This window comes from Anas platyrhynchos, chromosome 2, assembly GCF_047663525.1.
Source record: "Anas platyrhynchos isolate ZD024472 breed Pekin duck chromosome 2, IASCAAS_PekinDuck_T2T, whole genome shotgun sequence".
In the NCBI taxonomy this organism is placed as follows: Eukaryota; Metazoa; Chordata; class Aves; order Anseriformes; family Anatidae; genus Anas; species Anas platyrhynchos.
Window position 1 is genome coordinate 105,989,341 of NC_092588.1, and position 24,713 is coordinate 106,014,053.

The 24,713-nt window shown below is 41.9% G+C and overlaps 1 protein-coding gene across 8 annotated transcripts in view; it reads right to left on the reverse strand.

The window, feature by feature from the left end:
• TNS3 (tensin 3) overlaps positions 1-24,713 on the reverse strand; it is a 245,005-nt gene that overhangs the window by 196,448 nt on the left and 23,844 nt on the right. For 2 of the 8 annotated variants that reach the window (XM_072033317.1, XM_038173698.2), the window contains exon 1: positions 12,588-12,774. The exons of 4 other annotated variants lie outside the window; for them this stretch is intronic. The gene's annotated coding sequence lies outside the window, so the exon portion shown is untranslated. Of the gene's footprint in view, positions 1-12,587; positions 12,775-24,713 lie in introns of those variants that run through there. 2 more of the 8 variants (XM_072033318.1, XM_038173701.2) reach the window with 2 other exon arrangements.

Sequence of the window (24,713 nt, forward strand, 5' to 3'; positions counted from 1 at the left end):
ATGTAACAGACAGAAATGAAGATTAATATATCTGTGCATGAACAAGCTTGAAATGGCAACAGTAATCCAGTTTCACTGCACTTATAAAACGAAGGTAGCAATAAATTAAGATGTATGCAGAGGACTTGTTTCTAAAATCATAACACATTTTTGGAAGCACTGTTATGTACATAAATACTAGAATTAATAGACGAAAAGCTTCCCTTTCCCCACCCCCAACCCCAAGCTTATATATTTCTCTCCTTCTCCGTTAGAAAGTTTTGATCATTTTGGTAGGAATGAAATTCATATACAACTATTTTTGATAAATCCATATCTTGTTGCTACAGCATGAGTTTTCAAATACAAATAATGAACAGGAATACAAAAAGCATGTTGAAATACTTCTCCAACTGATATACACCTTAAAGTCAATTAGCATATTATACTTAAAGAGTATCTTGCTGAAGTCAGACTTCATGTCTGTATGCATACATTTCCTCTGTCATTGGCACACACGCGTAGTTTATTCATTACAAATACATCACCCTAAAAGTTAAATCTCAATTCCTAGCAAATAAGAAAAAAAAAAAAAAAAAAAGCCAAAACAATCAAAAATGTCCTCTGTATTCCTGAAGGACAAAACAGTTAAGGCTAAATATGTTATTCCTCTTGCCAACTCTTAATCTCCATCAACACAGCGGTATAATACCACATGTAGATTCTGTGGTCCCAAAGTGATCTCAACTGTTGTGCTTTGCAGGAACTCTACACTCAAATACCCATGAGGGTTGAAAATACTACCCCAGTAGTGCTCTTTCCTTTCTTCTCTAGGTCTTTTCATACCACTTGAAGCAGGAGTGTTTTCATTTCGCTTTTTCTTTCCCACCAACCATCTCTCTCCTGAATACCTTCTCTCTTGCTGAATGCAGCTCATCAAAAACTGTGACATCTAGGAAATTGTCTGTGCCTCTAGACAAGCACCTAAAGCTGTTAAAACCTTGGTTTATGTTCTAGTGACCTCAGTTGGGTAAATCCACAATTTTCCCAATCATTACATTTCTTTCTCAAATAACTGATCCAGTTACACTAGAAGTAATTCACTTAACAGCCATATGACACTGAATTTGCAATGAATCATCATGTAAAGCATATGATTGCACTTCCTTTCAGAAAGTGCATGAGAATTCAAGAAATTCTAAATACAGTAACTCAGCTGGACTTACATTTGAACTGGAAACTCCCAAATCTATTAGTATCTATAGAAAATTCTATCACCATGGTAAACAAACAAAACTGGTGCCAAATTCTGTGTCATTAAGAAATCAATGAAGCAAGTTCACCATTTTTATGGGAGCTGTCATATGCTTCATTTCCTTCACCACTTTCGAGTACAACCAAGGGAAAGATTCTGACTGCTTGAAGAGTCCTACTTTTCTGAAAAGTTTCTCACTCCTTGGCTCTACAAGTCTTCAGAGCATTTACTCACTAGGGAACTACTTCAAACAAATGTAACAGTACCCACAAGGGTAAGCCAAAGCACATAAACCAAAATGTTTTCTCTGCAAGCAAACTGCAAGAGAAGCATCCATTACCTTGAAAGACTCAAAGAAAGAAGTTGTTCAAGGATGTCCAGGAAATTAATGAAATTCACAGTAGTCAGGTTGGAAGCTGAAAGCATAGAAACACGATTCAGAAGTACTATCAGGCTTCAGAGTTCATAAAGAGAAAACAGTTTCTCACTGGCAAGGGCCTGACTCTCTAGAGATAAGGCATTCCAGTTCTTCCAAAAGTTTGAAAGGAATCTCAATTTCTGCCACTTTAAAGCTTGCTTCTCTTATACCAGCAAGACCTACAGCCCTGCTTTAAGCACAAGATACATAATTCCATATGGTTAAGTAACAATGGGTATCTCCGCGCAGATTACAGCTGAGAACCTGAAGTTGCTCTCCAAAAGCTAGGTACTCTTATTGCCTCCGAGAAGACAGAAAATGAATCCCAGAGAGACCAAGTATCAAACTCTCATTGCGTATCATTTTAAATTTCAAGCTATGTTACTGATGACCGTATCTGAATGAGTCACTGACAAGGAGAATATATAACAGCAGTCTACTTTGCTTGAATTTCAGTCTGTGCTCCAAAAATTACTCATCACATTCTTCTATCAAAATATATTAAACTGAAGAAAATACATTGCTCACATTTCATACCGGCTCAGTTTAACCATTATCTCTGTTGAGCAGAATAATATTTTAATAAAATCTCACATCTGCAGGGAACACAAAGTTTCACTAAAAGCACAGGCATACGGTACTAACCAGCTCAAATGGGTGATTACACAGTGTTAATTCATTGAACAAGGGATGACAAGATGTTTTCCCCTTCCCAAATAAGCAAAATCCATTAAAAAAAACAGTTCTCAAAGATGCTTCTGATTACTTACCAGCTACTTCTGGCAGCATCTTTCTTTAACCACAATATTATGAAAGTAGTCAGGAATTGTATCTTAAAACTAGGCCAAGAATCAACATTTCAGGCCTTGTTTTCCTCAGAACTACTGTTCTCTACTTGCAGATTCCAGATGTCACAGCTGATTCCCACCACTCTTCCCCAGCTAGCTCCCAAGTTCTATTTCTTGGTGAACTGGGTCTGGCTGGGATGGAGTTAACCTTCCCTGCAGCAGCCCATACAATGCTGTGCTCTGCATGTGTAGCTAGAACAGCACTGGTGTCACAGCAGTGTTTTTGTCTATTCCTAAGCGATACTGGCACAGCATCAGGACTCCCTCCAACCTCCTCCCAAGAGCCAGCAGGCTGGGGGTGTGTAATGGGTGGGGAGGGGACACCACCAGGGCACCAAAGGGATACCATATGATGTCACACTCAGAGAAAAAAAAAAAAAAAAAAAAGGTGGAAAAAGGGAAGGAGAGGGGAGGAGTGGGCTCTTATTATGAAAACGTCTGTCCTCCCAATGGCTACGCATATCGAGGCCTTGCTACAAGGACATGGTCAAGCATTGCTCATTGGTGGGAAGCAGATAAAAAGTTCTTTCCACTCTCTCTGTGCTTCCACATGGCCTTTGCTTGTTGTTTTGTTTGTTGTGTGTGTTTTTTTTACCCCCCCCCTTTTCCCTTTAGTTAAATTATTTAATTTCCCCTTAAATATTTTTCCTTTAATTAAATTATCCTTATCTTAACCTTTGAATTGTTTATTTCTTCTTCAGGGCCAACGGGACGAGGTTCAACATGGCTAAGTGCTGGGCCCTACACTTTGGTCACAACAACCACATGCAATGCTACAGGCTTAGGGGAGAGTGGCTGGAAAGCTGTGCAGAGGAAAAGGATCTGAGGGTCCTGATTGATGCTCACCTGAATACGAGTCAGAAGTGTGCCTAGGTAGTCAAGAAGGCCAACAGCATCCTGACTTATATCAGGAATAGGTAGCCAGCAGGACCAGGGAGGTGGTCATCCCCCTGCACTCTGCTCTGGTGAGGCCACATCTCAAATACTACGTTCAGCTTTGGGCCCCTCAGTACAAGAAGGACATTGAGGCCCCAGAACATGCCCAGAGAAAGGCTGTGAAGCTGGTGAAGGGCCTGGGACACAAGTCCTGTGAGGAGCGGCTGAGGGAACTGGGGTTGTATAGCTTGGAGAAGAGGAGGCTCAGGGGAGACCTTAGTGCTCCCTCCAACTACCTGAAAGGAAGGTGTGGGGAGTGGCGGGTCAGCTTCTTCTCACAGGTAACTAGTGATAGGACTCGAGGGAATGGCCTCAAGTTACACCAGGGGAGGTTCACATTAGAAATGAGGAGACATTTCTTCTCAGAAAGAGCAGTCAGGCATTGGAACAGGTTGCCCCGGGAGGTGGTGGTGTCACCATCCCTGGGGGTGTTTAAGGAAAGGTTGAACATGGTGCTTAGGGATGTGGTCTAGTGGGTGACATTGGTAGCAGGGGGAAGTTTGGACCAGATGATCTTGGAGGTCTTTTCTAATGTTAATGATTCCATGTTTCCTCTTTTGAGGAGGGGGAAGGAGAGAGCAATTGTGGTGGAGTTCAGCTGCCTAGCAAGGTAAAACCACCACAGTAGCACTACATCCTTCAGGCCGCAATCAGAGCTGGGGTGCCTCATGAACTACCCTCTCTCTACCCTTCAGGAAAGATGAGCTCGTTGACAATCTTTATTCCCCTAATGTACAAAAAGAAGGGCTATTACCTCCTCAGGACAGAATGAATATCTGCATTTCAAAGTAAAGCTGAGAGCAACAGCATGCACAACCACAGCAAACAGTCAAAGTGTTACAGTTGTATAGAAATAAAAGATAAAAACAGTATTTTTAAAAATTCATTTTCTTCAAAATTCCTTTTCACAGCAGAGAAATGTATCTGAAAAATGAACACTCAAAGCTAAAGACAAAGTTTGTGCATGCTCCTCTTGCACTTCATGGGGGATGGAGTTCTGGCTGGTTTCTGGCATTCCTCTAGAGACTGATTTCTCCAAAGAGACTGTAAGTCCCATGACACTCTTCAACTCTAAAAACAAGAACATTGCTCTAAAGGAAAGCCGCTGTTTCGAGAAACTCCTGTGCTTACTGAAAAAAAAAAAAAAAAATCACCACAAGTGAAGTGTATCCCAGGAGGCAGCAGAAGAGTATCAGCAAAGGTGTTTTTTTGGTTTTGTTTGGTTTCTTTTTGAACAAAATTTTTAAGCCTCAAGGGCTGAACTCCATGGAATAAAACCTAGCTGGAAGCTTACATTAAAAATATTCCCTCCTTTCCATAATCAAGCATCTTGAAAAGTACATGAAATTCACTACAGACAGACGGACATTCACATAAGACTCAAGCCTACACACATACATATGTTACACATCTCACAGACAATGGAGCGGCAGGATGACTCCAAAATATTTTAAGTAACCGTGATACATAAGGCAAAGAAATAACATAGTAAAGGAATACTGCTATCCATAAAAATACTACAGAACACGACACACTCTGCAAATAACGCAAAACAGCTGGATTCAAGCTGCAGCAAGGCCATTGCTGAGCATCTGCTGAAACAGAACACCTGCAGGATTTCATAAAGCACAAAACGCAGAACTTTTTGAAAATGACTTCAGAATTTTATTGTCAGTCACAACATATAAATGAAGTGCATAAACTTGACAATATTTACATATCATGTTTTACTTATGGATGGGAGATGCACTTCTAAATACAAAAGTGCATTGCTCACTTTTTTTAAAAAAATACCATCTTCCTTTCCACAAGCCATAGCCAAAGAGCAGCCAAGACAGAGCAGCAAATTTTTAGATACTTATAAAATTAGAGCTCAAAAATACAGCATTTGATCTAGCCAGGAGAAAGCATAGATGAATTTTAACAAATAAATTAATAACAATTTGTGTTATGGCTGAAGTCTATTATCTAGAAATGTATTAGCTAGAATACAGACCACTACTTAAAAACTACATCCTCCCCACAGAGTTTTGTAGTATATGCCTAAATCTGTTTAATCCCACTGGAAATGCCAGGTTTCCCAGAAGCTGCAGGAAAAAAAAAAAAAAATATATATATATATATATATATATATATATATATATATATATATATATATATAAATAAAAACATTAGTTGTACTTGATTTTTTGACCTCCCAAATCAAATCCACATCAACTAAAAAGAAACTCTGAAGGTTTAAAGTTGCTGATAGCTGCAAGAATACTAACATACCTCGGGAAAGTTTTATTTTTAAATAGCGAGACACCTTGTGTTCCGAAGTATTTCTGAGTTTTCTGGTTGTGTTTGTTTTAAAAACACAAATTGGTTCAATATCAAAATCAACAACAATTAATTTAACCATACCCAGGTTCCAGGCTCCCACTTCTTGACCATAGCAACAGGCTACATGTTTATAAATTAAAATCAAACAACTCCTTCGTCAAACCCAAAGGGAACAGTGTTACCAAAATCCAGGCAGCTGAAATTTCTTGATATATACTTTAAAAATAATAAAAGGCAAATTACCCATACCCTGGCAAAAATACAATGTCAACAGTCCAAAAAAAAATTACATTTGGATTGCAAACACTGTAGGAAGGCCCAGATATACAAAGTAAACAAAACCTGAAACACATGTTCAGGAAATCACATGTTCCCAGGTGTACAAGCACACAATACCCCCCAGAGATATTCTTTGCTCTTGGAGTATTTTCAGGACATTGGCTGCATCCTGTAACAAGCCACTATCATCTATTAACCATTAAAGCTAAACGAATACAAAAGCTTGTGTGCACAGAAGTTGTGTTTCCATGCATATTTCCTTTGCAATTTGGGGAAAACTCACATAAGGCTGTGAACACAGATCATGTCTTCCTCTTTACTAGCCCCAGGAAGGACAGAAAACAAGGATGCCCACAATGTGGTACAGATCAAAACACTCATAAAAAAAGGAAACCCATTACAACTGGGTGTTAAAAAGCAATCCCACCTCCAGAAGAAACATCTAGTGGACTAATCTTGGTATCAAACAACCAGGAATGCTTGAGCTATGCCAGACCAGAAAACCTGCCTCTGTCAGTCTCTCCTGGTGCAGCTCTTCCACTTCACACTTAACTACCTAACTGGTAGAGGGAGAACCAGCACACACAGCATAGACACAAAAGACCACAGGACCTTTACGTCAGGACACTCTCCTGATGTGGAAGACTCAGGTTCAAGCTCCTACTCTCCTTCGCTTCCACGCGTCAAGATGGGCATCCCACAGTGCTATGGTATCTTCCTGGCTCAGCATATACTCATTTACTAAATGAGTAAATGTATTTACTAGTCACAGATCCTAAAATCAACTTTTTTCCCCTCCCCTTCCCTATGAGATGCCTTCCATTCCCCCCGACTCTCCCAGATACCAAGTTTTCTCCCTGATAGCAGCAAGCCATACTCACTGGCCAGTACAAATCCAGCTGCTGCCCTGTGGGGAATAGTTGGCCCACGATTTTAGGACTTAAGCTAGGCAGCACAAAGGACTGCAGCAGACAGAGGACAATAGGAGAAGATAGTCACATCTGCAAGGAGCAGAAGCAACAGCAACCTGATACTGAGCAGCAGGCACAGAAGGTGCCACACAGCTGTCTAAGCTCTCCTCATCCCCTCCAGTAAAAAGGTGGCAAGCCAGATGGAAATGTTCCCTGGGCCATTTTCAGCAGCACCCACCTGCTGAATCACCAGAACAGAAACAGAACTGAGGCTTAAAAAAATAAAAATGTATTAAGCAGAATGAATCCAGTTACTTAGACAAAAGTGGCCTTATCTGGACAGGAGGAAGCCTAGCAAAAAAAAAAAAAAAAAAAGTTTGAGATGCTTGCTTAGAGAAAGTGCAATAGGTTTTACTTTTTAAATTGGTGCAAAGGAACACTGCCAGAGAAAAGATTTCTGCAGAGGTCCTCATATTCACCAAGATAATATTACGCAAAAACAGTCAGCCCTCAACAACTTACACACTAGTACATATTTTCTTTATCATTTTTAATTTTAATCTTAACTTATCAAATTAATTCTACTAGTAGCAGCTACAGAAAAAGACAGACTTCCTATGGAAGAAGAAAGCCAACCCATTCTACTTCAACTAAAAAGACTGCTTTAAATACGTTTCTTCTACTGATCAGTGGGAATGTACTTTACAAAACGGAGAGTCTGGGAAATGGTAGGCAAAAGGGTGCATGGTACGTTGAAAGTTTTATATGTGCTCTAATGTTTTTTTCAACAGAAGAAATATACATTCACTTACATTGCAGTATTCTAGTTTACCCAGCTAAAATTAACTCAAGGGAAAATAAAGAACAGTGTTTTAATTGAAAATAAAACCATATGCATGTAGGTTAAAGTCATCATCATATACTTTTTCACTATCCACAAGCATACAGCTTTCGGTAAACTAAGAAGAAAACCCAGATGCCCTCAGTTCTACTTTTGTTTGTTTGTTTCTGTGGTTAAGGCTGAGAAAATAGCACCCCACCCTTGTCTTTCAGTATCAACCAATCCAAGTAATCAATCCAAGAATAATAGATTTAAAAAAAAAAAAAAAAAAAAAAAAAACAACAACACAATTCTAGAAGTACATCCAGAATACATACACCTAACAGACTACTCTCCAAACACCACCGCTCTTTTTCATTCTACAAAAATCACAAATAAGTACAACACCAAATGAATTAAACAACCTCTTTCTGTTATACCCAAAGCTGGAGGAGTGAAGAGTGTCCACATAGCTTAAGGAAATATAAAGACAACAGCATCTTCTCTTTCCCTGGCTGCTTAATTTCCTCAAATTCCACTGGAAGCAGGCTGCATCAACACACCTGCCCATTAGATTACTGCAAATCAATCTGTCACCTTATGCCTCCAGCAATTCATTATTTTAATTCTGGTATCACACAGGCCTGTACCCTCAGGGTAATTAACCTTGCATGCGCAAGAAAGGGAGGGAAGGAAAAAGGGTGAACACCCAGTCGCTGTGAAGCAAGACAATGTTAATTTTGTATCAGTGTCAGATCACTACAATATATGCCGCAGGCGATGGAAAATCTGCCTTAATATATCAAGCGCATGACAACCACAACCCACCCACCCCCAAACTTACCAAGGCCTGAGTATGCAAGTCCAGTTTTGTTTCTAACCAGTGCAAGGAAACAACTTTAAAAGCACAGTTGCACAATAAAATACGACAGATTACCAATTCAAGTAAGAAAAAAAGAGATGGGGGCTTACATGGATAAAGTGCATTATCATTATCACCACAGACTCTCCCACATTTCTATAAAGACAGTTTAAACTTAACTCAACCTTCTTGTTTTTTCATTTATCAACTGCAGCCATTTCTGTTTATTCTGCCATTCCTGACATTGTACCAAAGGATTAATTTTAAAAGTTGAAATTAATACAATGAAGTACACCCCTGTCGGAGTGCTATGGATGTTGCAAGGAGCAGACTGCTCTATCCCCAGGTGTGAAATACTATCTTCCAGGCTGCTTTTCTGGAACTGTTTTCACTCATGAACTTATGGCAGGCCTCACTTTGGGAACACTGACTGGCTAAAACTTTAATAGCTGTGACATTTCCAGGATGCTTGCTTCCCCCAGTCTTATCCTCTGCCCCTCAGTAAAATAATTCGCTGCCAAACACCTGCACACACTTGCAAGTAAATCCCTATCCTCATGTAGGCCTGTGGTCTAAGAAACGATTAACCAATTCCCAAGTCTGAATTGATTTTTAGGGAGGAGGTACAGTCACCTGCTCACTTCTTGCCTTCCAGCCACAAAGGTACAGAGGCCAGGAGACACAAACAAACAAACAAACAAGCCAGAATCACTAGCTCCTTGTCCCCTGCCACTCCTGTTACACACATCCTCTTTCACAGTCTCCATCAAGAGTGATTTTCCAAGAAAAGGCTCTTCAGGAATAGCTCAGGTGTAGTTGATGTACAAAGACACTCATTTGGATTCGGTCACTTCTGGATGCCTTCAGGCCTGTATTTGAGCTTCCTGGATGGGAGGGCCAGAAGCCCAGGGCAGACCGACCTGCAAAGTTTCTTTTCTAGGCTTCCCTCCTTTGATGCCAGTCAGGCTTGGTCTATCAATCCATCTTCATGGGAAACAACAGGATTTGCTCCATGGTACTATTTTACTCAAGCAACTCATTTTAACTCTTAAACCATCAACATGAGGTAAATGAATACCTTACTTAACATCTGGACAAACACTCCAGAGCGACCTTACCAACTTCACTCAGTGACTCAGCATAAGAAAAAGCAATTACACTGCCCGTGCAATATTTTAGGTTGCACTTGATCAGCAGAAAGTACAGCCAAAGTTGTACTTACAGGAAACATATTCGCAGAATATACACAGTGCTTTTCACAACACAATACAGTGACAAACAGCAATGTGCAAGCTGTTTCAGGAGCTTCCTCCCTCACCCTCCCCCTGAAAAATAACGCTGCAAGTTTATGAAAAGTTTTGCCAAGCTGATGCATAGGGCACATTCAGCACTCATTGCTATGGGAAGCATTGTACATCCTTAGCAGGTACACAGTAGAGAATCAGGATTTGTTCGGTATGTAAATGGGTAACAACTTGATCATTTAACTGGCAGCCTCAGTAGGAATAAAACAGAACAGTAGGCCCTAAAATTAAATGCCTAAACAACCATTATAGTTCCTGTAGTATGTTTAGCGAGTTCTAGATTAATTTCCTTCTTTTGCAAATGTTTTACCACATTTGTTTTTCCCCTTCGTTACACCTGCTCACTAATTTTAGCAATGCTTGCTGGTTTCCATCTTTTTTTTTTTTTTTTAGAAAAAAAAGTATGTTTAGCAAATATGCAAGTAACTATACTAAATAATGTCTTACTCAGTTAAGCCTCACTGATACACAACACAATATTGCTTCATTCTCTGTCAGTTTGGCCATTTCCAAAAAATAAGGATGACACAGAAAAGATATGAAACTCTTCATCAGCTTGTCAGAAAGAAATTTCTGTATTATTCCAGTCTTATGCACTATTCAGAGTCTCAGTGATACTACACCTTCTTCCAACCATAGAACGTGCAGTCAAAGAGACAGATTGTCTCTTAATACATCTAGGGGATATACTCTAGTCATCCTGCAATGCAGCACAACTAGCAAAAGAACTCAAAACAGGGAAGTTTGTCCAGATGTACTTTATGCATGGCCAGGAAACAAGAGCAGTCCAGAGAAGGTAATGCCTACACTAACAATACCCCCCAAAATTCTACAGTTGTTCAGTAAAACAAAGTGTGAACTGCAGAGAGGTACACAGGGTTAAGTCAGCAATTGCAAGAAACACCAATTAAACCATTTGTGGCCATTGCCCACTCTAAATAACAGTTCCTTGTGGCACACATACATATATTAAGAAATGGTATGTTTTTGTTTAATCCATGGAATACTCTTGGCAACATAACGCTAAGTTACTACCGCATGTATTTCCAACAAATTAAATGACTGAGTAAGCCTTCCAATAAACATTAGTTATTAGAAGTAACCAGTTTAATTACAACAAACAAACAAAACCTTTTGGCTATTTAAAATGAAAAACCCACTATTTGCAGTACTTCAGAGTTTCCATTTTACAGCTTCAAAGTCCTCAAGAATCTCATTAGTTCAAGAAAAGGTCCCATTTAACCCTTTACTGAATACATTTAGCCAATTTACTGCAGCAGCTTCTTTTAAAAATTAGCCAGCTTAAGACATCTGTAATCACTCATGGCGTTGAGCAGCATCCAGAAGTTTCCTATCAAACATCAAATAACAGACCCCAAGTCTCCTCCACGTAGCCACGGCCTTCTATACCTGTGACTCCCACCACTGTTTCATTTCATACCTAGTAAAAGGTAAACATGGTGATTGCAAATGGAAAGGCTGCTACCAGATGTTCCTCAATGCAGAAAAATAGTATACCACCCAGCATATAAAGAGCATTCAAATACATACATACATACATACATATATATATATATATATATATATATATGTAAAATGTGATAACGAACAGTTAATTCTAGGTTTGGGACTGAAATGTTTTGTTGAGGCACAACTCCTTGCCACTCAGGAGACCATGCCAACTTCGGAAATTATGACTCTGGAGTAGGAACCATCAAAACAAATGCCAAAAGCTATTTATGACATAAGTTGGCAGAAGAACCACAAGGATCCCAAACCCAGACCCTTCGGGTTAGTAAGGAAGGTGTTCATGAATAACTAGACAATTTGACTTTTCCTTTCTGTCAGACAGCTGACAGCTCAAGACAGCGACGGCAAACCACTGCAAACGGGGAGAAGCTGGCCATCAAGAGACATCTGCGTTCGCACCGAAGACAACAAGCTACTCCCTTCACCACAGACGACAAAACTTTGTAGTACGGTGGGTTCAGGGCTGTCCCAACACGGCTTCGCAGCTGCCTACACCGCGGGACCCCCCCGGGGAGCCGCCCGCTGCCATGCAGATGTTCCAGTCGTTTCCGCGGTGGTCCTCACGAACAACCAGCAGCAGCAGCAGCGCTCCCTTCCCCCTCCTCCCCCCAGCCTTCAGGGCTCCAGCAGGCTTCAGCAACTTTTCAGGAGAGCGCCACACGCCCGGGCGCTGCTCCTCCGTGCGCTGAGAGCCCCCGGCGCTGGTTTAACAACCCCAGCAGCACCTCCCCGGCTCCTGCCGCCATCCCGCCCTGCCCTGCCCGCAGCAGCTCCCCGCCACCTTTGCCCCCAACAACCCTTGAACCCTCTCGCCGAGGGACGGGGACCCCGAGCCCTCACACCTGCCCCAGCCCAGCACCCCCCCCGCTGCCAGCAGGCAGGCCCCGGGAGGGAGAGGGGGGCAGCAGCCGCCCCAGCCCGGCGGCGCACGGCTGGGGACAGCCCCTTTTTCCCCTTTTTTTTTTTCCCCGTCCCCTTCTTCCCACCCCAGCGCGGCCCCAGCTCCCCTCTCCCCGCCACCGCCGCCTCTCCTCGCCCCCCGCCGCCGCAGAGCCCCCTCGGCCGCCCCGCCGGGAACAAAGCCCCGCGCAGCAGCGCCGCGGCCGCCCATGGTCGTTACCTCGCTGCCGCGGGGACCCCCTCGGCCGGTGGCGGAGCGGCTCAGCTGCAGGACGGGAGAACTAGTCTCGTCTCATCTCATCCCCCCCACAACCACCACCACCCCTCCTCCTCCTCCTCTAGCGCTTCACACACTTGTTTTTATTTCCTACGGTCCCTCCCGCCGGAGAGGAACCTCCAGCGCCCCGGTTAAGGCTGGGGAGGAGGCGGGGAGGAGACGCGTAGCACCGCTCGCGGCTTGGGGGCGGGGGGCGCTGCCTATCGGGCCGGGCCCCGCTCCGCTGGGCTCCGCCGATACCGAGCTGCCTCGGCCCTGCAGGCACCCTCGGGGCCCCGGGGCTGGCCGGCCCTGCACACCCTGCCTGTGCCGTGAAAGTTTGGAGCCGAAGTGCAAGGCCTCAGAGTTGCAGTCCCGAGGACGCGAGCGCTGATCTGTGCCCCGGCCGGCCAGCCATGGCTGCCACAGCAGGGGAGCGAGCTTGGAGCCGCCGGCAAACACGTGCAGAGCAGCTACAGCACAAAAAGCACACGGGTGCTGAGGGGTCTTCACCATCCGCAGCAGCTGAGGCTCCAGGAGGACCCCCCAAGTCCCATCTCGGCTACTCCCAGATGCCATAGGTTCCCTAGGTACACACACTACCGCCACGCATAATGTTTATACACCAAGAACTACCTCTTTCTTGAGGTACTCCAAGAAAGGTACTTCAGCTCCACACCTGGAGTTTCTGCAGGATCCACAAACCAGCACTGTCTTCTACCTGCTGGATCACAGCTGCTACCATCTGCATGATCTCAGATGCCACACCAAACAGCCAAAGAGCATGCTAGTTTCAAGTTTCTTGCACAATACTTATATATTCACTGAAGTGAAGATATAGGTGGAATTAACAAGATTGAGATGTCTAACGCAGATCATGATATCAGCTGGTAACTGGGGCCTCACCTGAGGCGTGCATGCACATCATTAGAAACAAAAGAAGGTATTTGAACATTTCTCTTATGGCTCAGACCCCATGTAAACGAGCAGTGGCCATACTGACGTGACATCTTGGTACCTTCTTTTCAACAGCTGAAAATCCAGAAACAAACTCATGGATACAAATCCTAAGCAGGAACAGATACCTTACACTGACAGAGGCAAGGTTTACAGCCCATTCTAGCACTAGGCATTTCCTCCTGGCTGCTTAGGCAGTAATACTGTGATAAACATTGGCAAATCCCTTGCCTTGAGGAGGAAGAAGCACCCCCTAGAAATCCCAGAGCTAGGCTTTAAAGCTCAAATGTTGGTCTGTTGCGATGCCTTTTATTATGGGAACAGGCAAACAGGTAATCATATGGAAGACAGTGACATTCAAATACAGGTATATTGCTATCTCTGAGAAAGTAATGTAACAAACACTGGCCAAACAAAAACAAGCTAGTTCCCAGACATGCTTACAGTCCCATTCGGACAAGACTATATGGTATTGCTAGGAAAGCCTGACTATATTTAAAAAATAATAATAATAACAAAGACAGACAAAAATCTTTATTATACTTTTTAAACTTCTTCTATCCCTTTGTACCAAGTAGAGGAAGAGAACACATACTACAAATCTTTTAGATGTGCATCTCACTGTTCTTAAAGACAGTTTCTCCTAAACTTTCTGCTGAAACAATGCCATCTGCATCATCCCACTCTATGCGTCATATGTAAATAATACCTAACATATCCCTAAATTAAGCCAAGAGACTCTGGTAATGGGATCAATCACTTAATCAGCAGTGCACACAATCAGCACCTCCAAAGCCTCACAATATTTGGTGTTTTATTCTCAAAGTCCCATCACGTGGATCATTTTATTACCAGAAAATTTCACTGATCCTTAAAAAATAAATAAATAAATAAATTTTAAAAAAGGATTACAATCAGTTGCAAACTTTCATGTGAAATTTTTAAGGCCTGAACCCTTGAAATTATTATATTAAAAAATAACAATTATTATATTTTAAAAAATATATTAAACAAATTACTATTCTGTGATTTATCATTCTGACACATGACTTTGAAATGCTTGAACTTTGGCAATACTTCATATATATGCAGACATCTGCTTCTAGATGAATGTTTTTACATATAAATGGCACTAGCAAAATATATATATATATTTATTTTTGCATACCACCTGCAATGCTATGTGAAGAGTCACTGTCAAACTGTCAGGAAGTTTACATAGGGTTACTGCCACAGCACTAGGTTCGTGTAACTGTATGTTCTTTACATTTTATAACACACAGCCTTTACAAATATTTCCTTATATGTTTAAATCCATAACTATCACTTCTACATTCTGAATTTCACCCCTTCTCCCTGTACTAGGAATAGGGGACAATACAAAAGGAGAGGAAAAATCTATGTTTGTTTTAAAGTGCTTTAAATGTATCTGAACCTGCACAAAGGTGTAGTCTGACTAAGTTAAACACTCATCTTGGATACACACTCTTGAATCAAGGCATCTGCTGTGTGCAGGGAGTTGCTAAACTAACCTAACCCAAACAGGCTAGTGTTGTACTTTAATGACACCATGAATACTTTAAAAAGTCCAATGAATGGAGTAACAGAAAATACCTGTGTGACACATATCTTTTACACGCTGACGGTCTTTTGCTCCTGATTTAGAATGGTGTTTTATTCTTAAAGTATCTACAGAAGCAGCCAAATTTGATAAATGTTTCTGTTACCCAAATAAAGCTTTTAAATCAGAATGCAGTGAGTCTGCTTACTTGATAATCACTGAGCCAAAACTAACCACAGAACACTTGTCAACAAACAAGAACCTGGAGACCATGCTATGTAGAAACACAGGTATTCAGCACTATTTACCTGCTACTCTTATGTTTAAATATCACATTTCCAGACCAAAACAGATTTTTTTCATGTGCATAAAAATATATACATTGATGATATATGCTATGTTTATAACTACTCTTAAGGCATACAGATGCACATCTGTTTAGTGCTGAGATTACTTCACAGTTACAAACCTTCCCTTCAGCAAAGCTCCTAAACTTTGGTACCAAAAAAAAAAGTAGGCCACTTAATACAAGTCTGTAATCTGACTTCAGTGTCAGAGATTATAAAAGAATAGTTTATTTGGAGCTTCTGTAATAGCTTTAAGCTATGCAGCATCAACAGTAGCATAAGAATTTACAGCACTTCATAAATGTCTCCTCAGCAGCTCTGCATTTTGGCTTGAACAACCACTAAACCCCAATCTGTACTACAGGCTCACTATCCTTCATGCAAGACTTGCTTTGCTATTGTACATTTTATCTTTCTTTTCTAAGGCCTCTTCCTGTGACAACAAATGTAGTAAAGTTTTACCTTTCAGCTAGAGAATTTTAGAATGGATGAGTTATAAAACAAAAACAGGACGAAAAGTACTTCATAGAAATAATAATACAAAAATCCCTCCAGATGGTAGTACAGGAGACCATTCAATTGATCAGCTCCAATGTTCTTAAATCTGACATGAAGAAAAACAATCTGTTCTTCAGGAGAACAGAACATCTGTGGTTTGTGGATTGCTATGCAAATAAAAAAATAATAAATAAATAAATAAATAAGGATAATCAGTATCTCAGAACTGCAAAATTTGCATTATTTTCCCACATAAGCAGTTTACCAAGTTTTCTTCCAGGGGCATTTTCATATACATCTGCAAGTCTGGCAATTTCTGGAACCTACTATACTCTTTTGGAGAAGACTGATAGGAAACTAACTGAGAAACTAACTGAGAAACTAACTAGCTTAATCTTAACAAAAGATAATAAGAAACAATTTCAGACTTAGCCAGGACTTCAGGTCTTAACATTTTTTCCATGAGCAATCAGTTCAAAAAAAGCACAAATTAACAGTGCTTATGTTTTCATTTGCAACAAGAAAAAGTGGGGTTCCATGATAAATAGGCTTTATTGTTTTCTTTCATTTTCAGTAAAACACATCCATACAGCTGTGAGCACTAAGCTCATGTTTCACATGTTTTCAAGCCACCACACCAACTAACAATATTTAACCCCCTGTTATATGTTCTAGGAATCAACCCATATGATCTGTTTTCCAACATCGACTTCCTTGTAGGGAACACAATGTCTGTGATAGTCAAAAAGCTCATGTTAACTCTGCTGGCTCATTAAACACACTAGTGGTGTGTTCCAGGTGCAGCAACAGGAAATATCAGTATAAACTGACCTTCTGAAACATTCAGTTGGTATGAATGTCAAGATGAGCAACAAAGGAGAAACACAAAATCTCCCTAAAACATATGAATAACTCAGTCTACACCTTCAGTGCACTGAGGAAAATTTACCTTTAATCTAATTAACGTTTGCTGCTCTGCTTCTTTATGAAACATAGATAAGGACAAATATCTTGCACAGTATCTACAACATTTTCTCCTTCTATTAAAGTATCACATTTTCATAATAAACAAATGTATTTTTGCTGGTTATCTGCTTGCCAGGTAGAAGGACATGTGTACATTGCCCACTACAGGAGAGTATAGGCATGCTAGGACTACACAGTTTTTAAGGTAGACTCATTTACATTATGGTAAAATGAGTAGTATACATGCAAATATTCATGTCATCCAATACTTAATGACCTGTGATATGACAAATATCAGATAATGTTAAGCGCCAGGAAAGTAAACTTTTTGCTATTCTCCAGTTTCCTAGAACTGTTTCTCTTTTTTTTTCTTTATTTTTCAGAACAAACAAACAAAAAAAAAACACTAAGAAGAAACTACAGTGAGAACCACTACAATTGGCAAGTTTAAAAGCGAAATTGTGAAGACTGTAAAAAAGCCTCCGATGCACTATAAAACTGGTATTTTATATAACATATGCTACCATTGCTATATTCCAGAAAAAAATGGACTCCAAAAGATGCTTTCAACACAAGTCTGGTGGTACTGAGTGAGGTAAGCCAAGTGTTGATACAGTTGGAAGGAAAGAGAATTAAATGAAAAATAATACAGTTGCTGCTTTTTACTCTTCTCAGAGCTCAGTTCCTCTCATAGGACTTGGACAGAAGTTCTACCCATAAGGATCAATTGCACAATCCTACAAACGTTGTGATGGAAGGCAATGAAGAATCAAACACCGTGTATCATATACATGTACTCATCGCAATGTGACTGGAAGTTTAGTGCAGAGCATACAGTTGCTGCAAGTGGCTACCGAAAGTTCAAGAAAACAGTGAATCGAGAACATGATGTCACAACAGGCCTTACCAACCCTCAGTGCATCACTCTGTGTACCCTTAGCACTGATGACTGCCTTTTCCACGGCAGCTTCAAAGTGATATATTTCTCCTCCTTCACCTCCCTCCTCCACACAGCAAGATAGGAGCCGGCTCAGAACAACGTACAGGGGATTTTGGAGGGGGAATCACCCACATATTCTATAGTTACCCACTCTAAACCACTTAGTCCAGCAATTACACACTTCCCCCAGTGCATGTATGTGCTCAGCTCCCTGTGTTCAAGAGCCTGAACTCCCTGAAGTTTCCCCATTGAACTTCTGGAGACCTTGCCGGTGCTTCTCAGCACTTTTCTCTGGCACCAAAGTCCTACAGCCTTCTGTACTCTGTCTTCTGACTGGTACAGCTGGTGATCCTGTGTCTTGCCCATGACAAACAGTTTTGCTTTTTTGTGTTTTGTTTTGTTTTGAGAAAACAGCTCTGAGACAGAATCTGCTGTACATGTTGTGTGCCTGTGAACAACATATATGTATGTATGTATGTATGTATGTATAGTACTGCATAGCCTGGGCAATATCAAGCAAGACTTCAGTGTCCTGGGGGCCCAAGTGAACAGAGTGGGAACCCAGGTGGTTTTCTCCTCTATCTTGCCAGGTAGAAGCAGAGGTGGGGGCAGAAGCTGACGCATCATGCAGACTAACACATGACTGGTGTCAATGACAGGGCCTTGGCTTCTATGATCATGGAAGGTACTTCAACAAATACAGGTTACTGGGGAGAGACGGGATCTACCTATCTACTAAAGGAATTAAAATCTTAGTACAGTATGCTTTAAACTAATGAGCCTGGAAAGTGGGGCCCTAAACCATGAAACTCACACACTCACGAGCAACAGGATAGAAGAGTGCACCTACTGGAATGCCCCTCAACCCCAAAAAAACATTCTGTCAGAAAGGTGAGGCAGCTGAAGGCCCACATAAAACACCTCTATACAAATGCACACAGCATGGGTAACAAACAAAAGGAGCTGGTAGTCACTGCCCAGTTGGAAAACTATCATTTGATTGCTGTCACAGAAATATAGCAGGGTGAATCACATGATTGGAGTGCTGCAATCAAGAGCTATAAACTGTACAGAAGGGACAGTCAAGGAAGGAAAAGTGGGGGAGTTGCCCTCTATGCAAAAAAAAAAAAAAAAAAAAAATATTGCACAGAGCTGTCTTTGAAGAACAGCAACGACAGGTTGAGAACTTATGGGTAAAAATTAGAGACCAAGCCAAGAAAGGAAACTTTGTGGTTGGTGCCTGTTACAGGCTACCCAATCCAGGAGAGGATTTTGATGAAAAGTTCTTTCTGCAGCTTCAGGAACCATTATAATTCCAGGCCCTGACCCTGCTAAGTAACTTCAGCCACCCTGACATCTGCTGGAAAAGCAGCACAGCAAACAGCAAGCAGTCCAGGAAACTACAGGTGATAAATAGCACAACCAGAGGAGATACGATTTCGGACCTGTTGCTCACCAATGCAGAAGAACTTATCAGAGAGGTCAATACTGGAATGGGCTGCAGTGATCATGCCCTGGTAGAATTCTCAATCTTGAGGGTTACAGGATGGGCAGAAAGTAGCGTCAAGACCCTAAGTCTCAGAAAGGCAAATTTTTGGCTGATTAAGGCACTACTGTGTGAAATCCCTTGGGAAACTGTCATCAGAGATAAAGGACCAAATGAGATCGGGGTGCTAAAGACATTATTTTGGGAACAAGAACTCTCAATCCTGACATGCAAGAAGTTAGGTAGCAGAGGCAGAAAACCAGTTAGGCAGCGGAGAAGTTAGGCAGGGGAGGCAGAAAAACAGTCAAGACATCTCAGTTAGTTTAGATATTTAGGAAGAAATTATTTACTATAAGGGTGGTGAGACACTGGAACATGTAGCCCAGAGAAGCTGTGGATGCCCCAGCCCTGGAAGTGTTCAAGGTTGGATGGGGCTTTGAGCAACCTGATCTAGAAGGATTTATCTGTGCCCATGACAGGGGAGTTAGAACTGGATGATCTTTAAGGTTCCTTCTAACCAAAAACATTCTTTGATTCTATGATTCCGTACATTAATTTTTAGTGGAGATGCGTTGATTTTCTTGAATAAAGCAAGAAAGTAAGCTTCCTCCAAGTGTGTGGATATGCAACTCACCTCCCAGTCATGGTCCACTAGTATCAGTTATCAAGTGTCAGTGAAGCCATACAATTCCTTGCAGATGAGTAACCACAAGTTTACATGCCCGTTTAGACCCTCTATGGACTGCAGGTTAGACACCACTATATATGTCAAGAATATATAGCCAGAGGACTGGCTTTTCCTTAGCACACATTACTTTGAAAATAAGATTCTTTACATAAGGGTAAGTAGAACCACACTCTTTAAATATGATTAAAAGGAAATTAATTTCACCAGGCATTTCCTTATAATTATCCCTTCTTAAGCATAGTATGCCGTCTCTGTAATACATAAAACCAATAGCAGTGGCCTAAGGAGCCTACATCTTTGTCCAATGACCCCACTATTGCCTGGCTCTTTTTTACAAGCCTACATACTATTTCCAATTTAAGGAGGTTGCCTTAGCTTCCACTAAAATGTCAGCTGTACAAAAGCATTGAGAATTTAAACAGCTCATCTACCATTCACTTAGATTGTAGGGCTAGTAGTTACTCATCTCAGGGAATCTGATGTCTGCTTTCTAATTCAATAGCATGATTCAAAGAGGAGCTCCTAAAGAATAGAACCTGACCTGTTAATGTACATTATGAAAGGGAGATCCAACAAGACCAACTTTTCCGTAAAAATATCTTCCTGTGCGTTAACAGATGTCTGCCTCCAGGGGGCAGGCACCAAATCCTGTTTGAAACACCTTTCCCCTTAACTTCACACTCCAATGTTTATAAATAATAAAAATAGCCCTTTCCTCTCCACTTTTTATCAGATGTGGAGAGGGGGAGATGCCAATTTCAATTTTGGGAAGGGCATACATTATCCAGGGGCTTCAGGAGAGTTGCAGTTACATAAATGAAGCCACAAAGAATTAAGAAAAAACTCTCCCAATAGCTATAACAGAATAGAACAGAGAAACAGCATTACTATGTGTGAACAAGAGACACAAGCAAGTCTTTGTGTCTTTCCAAGACTTCCATTCAACTCTGCAAGACAAACAAAAACTCCTGGAGTAGAATGAGAAGGATGAAAAGTTTTGGCATAGCAGCAACTACAAAATACAAGGGATCAAAACACCTACTTGTGCAATACCAAATCTCAGCACAGTACCTGCCAAGAAAAATTTAGGATAGAAGACAAAAAATTCTTTCATAGAAATTTTTATCATAGGGATCAAAAATGTTTTCAAAGTTTAACTGCATTTTTGGTACTCATATTGTCCTATTGTACTCAGCAAGGGTCAAAACAAAACAACTTCTTACAATCCAGCATTCCCAGCAGAAGGTTCTGAAAAGTTGCTTTCTGCCTACTTGTAATTCTATGCCACTGTAACAAATAGAGACAGCAATACTATTCATAGTAAGTGGCAGGAAGCACTGGCATGAGCTGTTTCTAGATCCATTGAGGAAGCCCTTAACTTATAGGGCCGAGAGCTTGTGCTACCACTGACTTGTGCTACCTAGCACTTTTGATCCACTTATGCTAACACAGCTTCCTTTTACTGATTTGGTTCACACCACCCCGAAGTACAGATCTCTCACCTACTTAAACATTATCATCCACACAGAGAGAACTACTCTTACCCTACACAGAATCACAGAAATCATTCGGGTTGGAAAACACCACTAAGATCATCTAGCCCAACCTTTAACCTAGTACTAAAGTCCACCACGAAACCATACTTAGTAAAGTTCTAAATTTACATATTTCTTGAAGACCTCCAGGGCTGGTGACTCAACTACTTCCCTGGGCAGCCTATTCCAATACTTTCAGTAAATAAATTTCTCCTAATATCCAATATATTTTCTAGTGCAACTTGAGGCCATTTCTACTCATTTTATCACTTGGTGCTTGGGAGAAGAGATTGATCCCTACCTTGCTATATAGCCTCCTTGCAGAATATGATAAGGTCTCCCCTGATCCTTCTCTCCTCCAAGCTTAACAACCCCAGCTCCCTCAGCAGTTTCCCATAAGACTTGTTTGCCAGGCCCTTCACCAACTTCATTGCCCTTCTTTGGACACACTCCAGCACCTCCATGTCCTTCTTGTAGTGAGGGGCCTAAAAATGCACACTCTATTCAAGGTGCAGCCTCACCAGAGCTGAGTACAGAGGGACAATCACTTCCCTAGCCCTGCTGGCCACACTATTTCTGAGACAAGCCAGGATGCTGCGTGATGGTACTCGAGATGGTAATCTGCTCCCTGAGCTGCCCCCACACCGAGGTTAGACTGACAGGCCTGTAGTTTCCTGGATCCTCCTTTTGGCCCTTCTTGTAGATGGTCATCACATTTGCTAGCTGCCAGTTGAGAGCCAGGACTGCTGATAAATGATGGAAAGCATCTTGGCGAGCATTTCTGCCAGCTCCCTCAGTACCTTCGGGTGAATCCCATGTGGCTCCATAGACTTGCATACATCTAAGTGGAGGAGCAGGTTGCTAACCATTTCCTCATGGATTATGCTCCCCATCCCTATCTACCAGCTCAGGGGGCTGGGTACCCAGAGAACAACTGGTCTTGCTGCTAAAGACTGAGGCAAAGAAGGCATTAACTACATCAGCCTCTTAGTAATCTCTTGTCACTATGTTCCCCCCACATCCAGTAAAGGATGGACATTCTCCTTAGTCCTTTTTTTCTTGTTCATGTATTTATAAAAATATGTTTTATTGCCTTTAACAGCATTAGCCAGATTAAGCTCAAGCTGGGCTTTGGCCTTTCTAATTTTCTCCCTGCACAGCCTCATGACATGTTTATAGTACTCCTGAGTAGCCCACCCCTTCTTTCAAAGGTCATAAACTCTCTCTCTCTTTTTTTCTTTTTTTCTTTTTTTTTTTTTCCTGAGCTCTAGCCCCAGCTCTCTGTTCAGATAGGATGGTCTCCTTCTACACCAGCTCGTCTTTTAGCATGTGGGGATGGCTTCCTCCTGCTCCTTTCAGATTTCCTTCTTGAAGAGTGTTTCAGCCTTCCTGGACTCCTTTACCCTTCATGACTGCCTCCCAAGGGACTCCACCAAAAAGCTTCCTTAACAGGTCGACGTCTGCCCTTCAGAATTCTAGGGTGGCAGTTCTGCTAACCCCTGTCCTTATTTTTCCAAGAATCAAAAACTCTTATTATTTTGTGATCACCGTGCCCAAGACAAACTCCAACCTCCACATCATCCACAAATCTGTCTCTATTTGTGAGCAAAAGGTCCAGCAGGGCACAGTCCCTAGTAGGCTCACTCACCAGCTGTCAGGAAGTTATCTTCCACACACTTCAGAAACCTCCCTGACCATTTCCTCTCTGCTGTGCTCTATTTCCAGCAGATATTTGGTAAATTGAAGCCCCCCACGAGAACAAGGGTTAGCAACGGCGAGACTTCTCCCAGTTGTTTGTAGAATATTTCATCTGCCTCTTTGTCCTGGTTAGGCAGTCTGTAACAGGCCCCCACCATGACAACTGCCTCATTGGCCTTTCCCTTGCTTCTTAACCATAAGCACTCAACCCTGTCATCACCATTGTTCAGCTCTAGACGGTCAAAACTCTCCCTAGCATACAGGGCTACCCCACTGCCTCTCCTTCCTAGCCTATCCCTTCTGACGAGTGTATAGCCATTCATTGCAGCGATCTAGTTGTGTGAGCCATCACACCATGTTTCTGCGATGACAACTGTCATAGCTTTCCAGCTCCTTCTGGTTGTTGCCCACACTGCGTGCATTGGTGTAGATGCACTTCATTTGGGCTAGTGATCCCATCATCTTTTTGTGGGGAGAAGCCCTAATTCCTGCATGACCATTCCCAGGCATTTTTGTAATTTCTAACCCACCAATGTACCTTGTGCCTTTGGTGCCACCTGGCTCTCTATCTCCTACCTCAACAGGGGCAGTAGACCAATGGTCCTTGCTAGCACATCATCCCTTAAACAATTGTCATACTACCCTGCTTGTCTCCATCCAGCCTGTTTTTATCCCTTTCCCCCTTCAAATCTAGTTTAAAGTCCTATCAATGAGTACTGCTAATTTCCAAGCAAAGATCCTTTTCCCCCTTAGAGACAGGTGAACCCCATCCATTGACAGCAGGCCTGGTGTCTTGTAAAATGACCCATGATCAAAAAAAAAAAAAAAAAGTCCTGCTCGTGACACCAGGCTTGGAGCCAGATATTGATTTGCTGGCTCTCCCTGTTTTTCACCTCGTCAATCTCTGCAAATGGAGGTATTGAGAAAAATACCATCTGTGCTCATGACCCATTCATTAACTAATTGTCCCAAGGCCCTGAAGTCTCTTTTGATTGCCCTCAGACTTCATCTTGAAGCTTCATCATTGCCTACCTGAAAAATCAGTAACAAGTAATTGTCCAAGGGACAAACCAGGGCAGAAAGCTTTCTCTTCACATCCCAAATCTGGGCCCCAGGGAGGCAGTAGTGGGAAGAATCCAGAAGCTGCCCCATGTTAAATAAAAGCCAGTTTCAGCCGGCTCCAAAGTGACTTGACACTGCCCAGAGCTGAGCCAGTAAATGATGCTGTTTGCACTTCTGTGAGAGCATATTTAAGAAAGTGAAAGGAAAAAAATAATACTCCACAATAGCTAGGAGAGTGGGGAATGAGAAACAGGCTTGCAGACCCCAAGGTGAGTGTAGCAGGAGGTGCTCCAGGCAGGCAGCAACAGTTCCCCTGCGGCCTGTGGAGAGGCCCCTGGTGGAGCAGGCTGTC